This window comes from Artemia franciscana, chromosome 11, assembly GCF_032884065.1.
Source record: "Artemia franciscana chromosome 11, ASM3288406v1, whole genome shotgun sequence".
Lineage (NCBI taxonomy): Eukaryota > Metazoa > Arthropoda > Branchiopoda > Anostraca > Artemiidae > Artemia > Artemia franciscana.
This window is the reverse complement of record NC_088873.1, coordinates 15,371,296-15,378,040: the sequence shown is the minus strand read 5'-3', so window position 1 is coordinate 15,378,040 and position 6,745 is coordinate 15,371,296.

Below are 6,745 nucleotides of genomic sequence, written 5' to 3'. Positions count from 1 at the left end.
TTTGCTATCTTTGAAAGGGGTTAGGTTAGGAAAATGAAACTTTTAGGGATGGGTCTACAGGCTAAAGTAGGTTATGGGAAGGTACTTTGAAGTAAATACCTCCATTCTTTGTCCCTTTAGAGGGTCCTGAACTTTGATGACCTTTAAAAATAGGCCTATATGTGTAAAGTGAAACCTTGCAAAATAGATTTTCTGTTTAAATGATGTAGCCAACAGCAAAATTGTTTTCAGCTTTACAACTTTGTTCAATCCTAGTTTATGAGATTTTAAAGATAGGCCTATCTAAATAGCCTAAATTTCTTAAATTTTGAAAAATACCTAAAATTCTATTCAAATAACAGGAATTGTATTTTCAGAACTAAAGCTAGAGGAAAAGAAACAGTTAACTTAAAATTAAGGTAAAATATTGTTTGTCAAAATTTCAATAGGCTATGTCATTTCATCTGTCATTTATTCTAACTTCAGAACCCTCTAGAGAGAGAAGGAGTACAGGAAGGTATTTTAAAGTAACCACCTCTACTCTTTCTCCATTTAGAGGGCCCTAAAATTTGCCTACATGACAGGTCTTGGCTATACCCATTGAAATTTTGACATAACAACATTTTACCATAATTTTCAGGTACTAGTTATTTATCAGGTACTAGTAATTCCTGTTATTTGAGTAGAATTTTGAGCCATATCAATGTTTTTTTTTTTTGAAAATTTAGGAAATGTATTTGCATATCTTTAAAACCTTATAAAATGGGATTGAGCAAAGTTATGAAGCTGAAAACAATTTTGTTATACTTTATTCAAGCTGAAGATCTATTTTGCAAGGTTTCACTTATATAACATACATATTTTTAAAGGTCAGGACCCTCTAGAGAGAGAAAGAGTAGAAATAGGTACTTCAAAATACCTTCCCGGGGATATACTTTAGCCTGTAGACCCATCCCTGAAAGTTTCATTTTCCTAACCTAAACTCTTTCTGAGATAGCAAGAAGTCAATTAACTAGAATTTTACCTCCCTTTCCAATATAGCCAAAAGAAGCTAAAGTAGAATTTTACTGCAAAACTGACACATTTAGATTGTTAATTTTATGCTCTTTTCATGATTTTGTTTGTATTTTTGACAAATCATCCCACTCTCCCTCCACATAACCCTAGACTATATTCAAAACAAACAGAAATATGGTATAGGCTTAGATTAAAGGCTATTTAAAATGAATTGTGTTAAGAAGGCTATTTTTAGGCATATTTCATATTATGCAGAATCATAGAATCAGTAGCTAGTTCTAGTTTAAGTAAAATTCTAGTTTAGCTGTTTATTGCTATTTTGGACAGGGGTTAGGTCAGGAAAATGAAACTCAGTAATTAATCTAGGGCCAAAAATATTCAGGGAAGGCATTGCCAATATTAATCCTCTTCTGATTTATGATTCTTAGAAATTTGCCTACTTGACAGATAGGCAAAACTATTGGAATTTTGACAAAATAACATTTTACCTTAATTTTGAGTTTTTGGTTTCTTTTTCTCTAGTTTTAGTTTTGAAAATGAAATCCCAATTATTAAGTAGAATCTTAAGCCATAGCAATGTTTTTTTTTAATTTAGTTGATATTTGAAACCTCATAAATTGTGATTGAGTAAACTTGTGAAGCTGAAAACAGTTTTCTTGTACTTTATTTAAGCACAAGATCTATTTTTCAAGATTTCACTCTTGTAACAAATATTTTTAAAGGTTGCCAAAACTCAGTACCCTCTAAATAGAGAAAGATCAGAGGTAGGTACTTCAAAATGCCTTCCCAGGACATACTTAAGTCTATAGATCAATCCCTGAAAGTTTTGTTTTCCCAACCTTATACCTTTCCTAAAAATCAAGAAGTAGCTAAATTAGAATTTTACCAAAAATAAAATTCTAAGAAACTTTTTTTGCATGCAGCATTGTGCAGGTACCAACCTCCTGATTCACTGCCTTTGACCAGGAGTGCATTGCATGGTTGTAGGCAAATCATCCAATAGTTACTGTGTTTTACCCCCAGATTTCTCCAGGTACCCATTTGGAGCTAGGTCAAGTCTGGCTGAGCTTACAGAGTCACACTATTAACCCCCATTTCAAACCAAATAACCAGCAACACCAGCCCTGTTCTCAGGATTTCAAGTCCAGTGCACTAACCACTCAGCTAGTCTAATACATTTGGGTGAATTTGGGATAGTTTATATTACTGACATACAAATAAGTTGAACATACCACTCAATGCCTTTGTTATGTTCTTTCTAAATATAGTAATTGCTTTAGGCTACTCAAAAACTCAATTTTAAGCCCTTATAGACCCTTAAAGATGATTATTTTTTCTATCGTTTTTAGGTAGCCTATAAAAAGCTTAAGACATCAGTTTTAAAATTACTATCTGATTATAACTTAAATTCATTTTGTTAAAGTTATATAATCAATTTCCACTTCTCCACTTCCGATGTTGTATAAATAGATATTATATCAATTATCTATTTGCCAAAACACTTTATTATTTCTAGTCATAGATAATGAGGCCAGGGCTCTGAATTTGTCTTTTGAATAGCTAGGCCATATGATTTTAAAACCCATAAAACTGTATATCTGTCATGGAAAGTGTCAGATCTTTATCAAAACATGATTGCTTCTACAGGGATAATTGAATGATAATTAGCATTGTATAATCTCACCTTAAGGTACTCTCTACTTGATAGACCTAGTTTATAGCAGATTTTTCACTTTATCTGACCATCTCTCTTTAACACTTCTCTTATCTTTTGTCTAGACTCTATCTCTATCCTTAAATGAAACAAGTCCAGACTGCTTATTCTCCATCTCTTTACATGTCAATACAATATTTTTCTATTATGCCATTTGACTTTGTATGTTCCAGACCCTTAGGAATTTTGGCACTAGTAAGCAATTTTTCCTCCCTAGCAGTAAAAACTGTGAAATTCTGAAAGCAACTTTTGATTCTAAAATACTTATTATATCATTTGGAAATGCACTTCACTTCACCAATACCTCCCCCCTCCTCCTAATTTACAAATATATAGCCCAAATTATACATTTACCCTTTATTTACATAGTTAGCCCTTAACTGGTGGAGTTGTTTTTTGTTCTTGTATATACTTGTTTAGGCTAGACACATTTCTACCCCAAAATTTTAAGGCAACCAGACAACAAACTCTTTCAGATATCAAACCGAGGTTTAGTTATGAGAAACTAGCTTACCAATCAAGTACTGCTGCAATGTCAAAAGAAACAAAATTCAGGGAAAATCTTTCCCACCTCATGGAAAATGTCTCCCTATAGAAAACTTCCCCTAGAGAAACTATCCCCCTAGAAAATTTTCCTCTTTTGACTGGTCTCCCCTTAGAAAATTACCCCCATACCCCCACCCCTGAAGATTCTTATTTTTAGTTCATAACTAAAAAGACGCAAGAATGCCCTTAATCAGTAAACAGGAACATTGATATTTTTTACAGATATGCTTTCCATAATATAGTTAATCCCAGGCATAATAAAGTTGTTCTTTACATGTTTATGCATGTAAGTTTTCTGTTTGATGTATGTTGATTGAATATGCAAAGAGTTGGTAAACAATATGCTAATCAAATTCAAATTTATTAACTCAATATCCAGAAAATGTGAATAATTTAACCAGAAGGGCAGGTCAGTTATTTGTGTTAAGGAGTTTCAAATTTCAGTCAACACAGACTATTACTAGGACCTTGGAGGGGTATTTTATACCTTAAATCTCTGTAAGAGTGTACTCAGCAACTTTTTAAGTTTCTTGGTGATTCAATAAACTTTGTAATAATGCATAGAGAACACACAGATGGCAGACATCCATTCAATTCTGTATGTATAGATATGGTCCCAAAAGAGTATTCTGAAGTAAAATCCATTTCTGGCATACTTAAATCAGATGGTTTTTGTATTGACCCTTCTTGTAGATGTTACACACACTTGTAACTTTGCAGTTGGCTATATGAGGATACAGGAAATTTTTATAGTTTTGCAACTGGATTATGATGAACCACTGTCTGGACTACAGGCTGACAAATTTTCTATTATTTTATACACTAAACTCTCTATTTGATTTATTTTGAATAAATATGCAAAGAGTTGATAAAAGATATGAAAATCAAATTCATTTTAATATAGAAAGCCCCCCCCCCCCCCCTGCAGAATAATCCTTTGGATAATTTTTTCATCATGTGAAAATAATGATAGTATTTTTAAATTTGAAAAGTATTGAAAAATTAGGTTGAATATCAAATTAACAAAACTGTTGAATATAAAATTCAGAGAATTTCTTGAATTTTTTTGTAATTTGACAGAATTCATAATTAACTAACTTATCAATTCAATATTCAGAAAATGTGAATAATTTGATCAGAAGGGACAGTCAATCATTTGTGTTCATGCAAGTTTCTGGGTGATTGGAAAAACAGTCTAGTAATGCATAGAGGACTCACAGACAGTCATACACACATTTTATTCTGTATGTATAGATATGGTCCCAAAAGAGTATTCTCGAGTAAAAACAAAGTTCTAAGCACATTTTCGGTACACTTAAACATGACAGTCTTTGTATTGACCCTTTTTGCAGATATTACAGACTCTTATAACTTTGCAATTAGCTACATGTTAGTTGTGCTGGCACTCATTTATGGCTTAATGAGGGATGGACCCAAACTAATCAAAATATGTCTTTGCTGTATAGAATTTTCCTGCTTTTGAGTAGTTTTGACAAGTACTCTAGTATTCACTCCAGCAATGTCTAACATACCAAAGGTTATTGCCAAAGGCTCATCTTTTTGTAGCAATTAAATTATCTCTTCTTTGAACTGTTGTCTCTGACTACTTATGTTTGAACCTTAGCAACACAAGATAGATTAGAAAGGGACACAGGCAAATTTATGAAGAAAAACTATTTGTCATCCTATTTATGAGGATGAAAATGTCACCATCATAAAAAGTCTACGTCAGTTAGCCAGTAGAGAAAGCTCAAACTACCTGGTTCGTTTTACCTTAGTTGCACTTGCCAGCAATAGGATGATTCTGTAGCTCCCAGTTAGTGAACATGGTGTGAAAAACTCATCTGGTGCATCCCAAACCATCTGCTATGACTTGTTGCATCATTCCTTGTCAAGTAGTGATTTACATGAATCATCAATAGGAGGAGAAAGCCTTGTTTTGGAATGCTTCTAGAAAGGTTTCGAGTATGTCTCCTCATTCTGGAAGAATTATCAAGTTTAGATATATTTGTGATAGACTTTTCGTTATTGAGCAGCTTGAATGTCATAACTGTGTCCCCTTTCTAACAGCAAATATTTCAGTATTTAGTAATTTCAATTTTTTAAGTGGTAGGGGATGTTGTTATACATTTTGTTATACACCTCTGAACTGATTATGAAATATCTCGGTTAGATTTGGTAATTGGGTTGCAATGCAGATACCAAACTCTACTACTGCTATTACTACTACTAATAACAACTCACTGCAGCACCAAGCCACCTGAGGCCAACACAGCTGCAATTGCATATCCTCCATTCCAATCTATTCAAAGCCTCATTCTTTTCCCACTGTCAAGAAATTCCTATTTCCCTTAAATCTTTTCTTGTATTATCCTTCCATTCCATTTGGGGACAAATTGGCCAACAAGGACAATCTTTGGCCATCTGTCACCCTTCATCTACAGAATATGTCCTAGCTGTCTCATCCTTTCTCTCATATATATAGCCTACAAGGGCCTCCTGTCTGCCTTGAATGTTGTGCAAGTGAACCCAATTATAAGCCAAGACAGTTGGGCTAACAAAAAATGAACTGTCTGTGCTTGTGTCTTGGGTTCGACTGTCCAGGCTTTTCACAAGCTCAGGTAGTTTTACCAACAAAAATGCCCAGATAGTCAGTAAAATGGTATTACCCCAGACTAGGCAGCCAAGGAAAAAAAAAGCAAAAATTTGGCTTAATTAATTTAAAATCTGCTGTCAATAATCCACAGACCTTATATGAGAGGGTCACTATAGATGAAAAAATAGTGAAAAACAAAATTGGCTAAGAATGATGGACTGAGCTGAGGCAATGAATAGATACTATTTGGAAAGTGATTGGAGACAGCAGGCACCCCCTCCCCGCCTACCCCAAAGAGAGAGAGAAGCTTGAATGCTATACAGTGGGACTAGATGGGATCCCATATGAAAATTAATACATTGTTGGTATGTGTTTAGTGCATGGTTGCTGCTTGAGCAACAGTCCAACCATCCCTAGAAAGTGGGGCTGAACCAAATTTTTTGTACAGCTTACTGTTTGAGATATGATCAGTCAGCTGGATAATGAAACCAATCTGTGGGCAATTTCTGTGAAAAATATCTACCAAATTATCCTTTGTTTTTGGAGCACCTGTGCTTTAGAGCCATAATTGAGTGCTGTCATCACTGTAGCTTCCAGTGTTCTAATCTTGGTTCATAGACTCCTATTCTTTCAAGCTTTTTTCAACTGTAAAAAAACTACATGGGCCTTGACTATTCTGCTTCTAATGTCTTCACTGCCCCACCATCTTTACTAATAATGCTACACAGGTAGTTGAAGCTGTCTACTTGATAAATCTTCTTGTTACCTTAAATTGCAGCTTGGAGCAATCTAAGGATATCTCCTTGTACAGCTCCAGAGTTGACAATTTGAGCTGTATTGAGGATTCTTTAGTGATCAGGTGCACTGTACAAATCCATAGCTTCCCAGTTGAG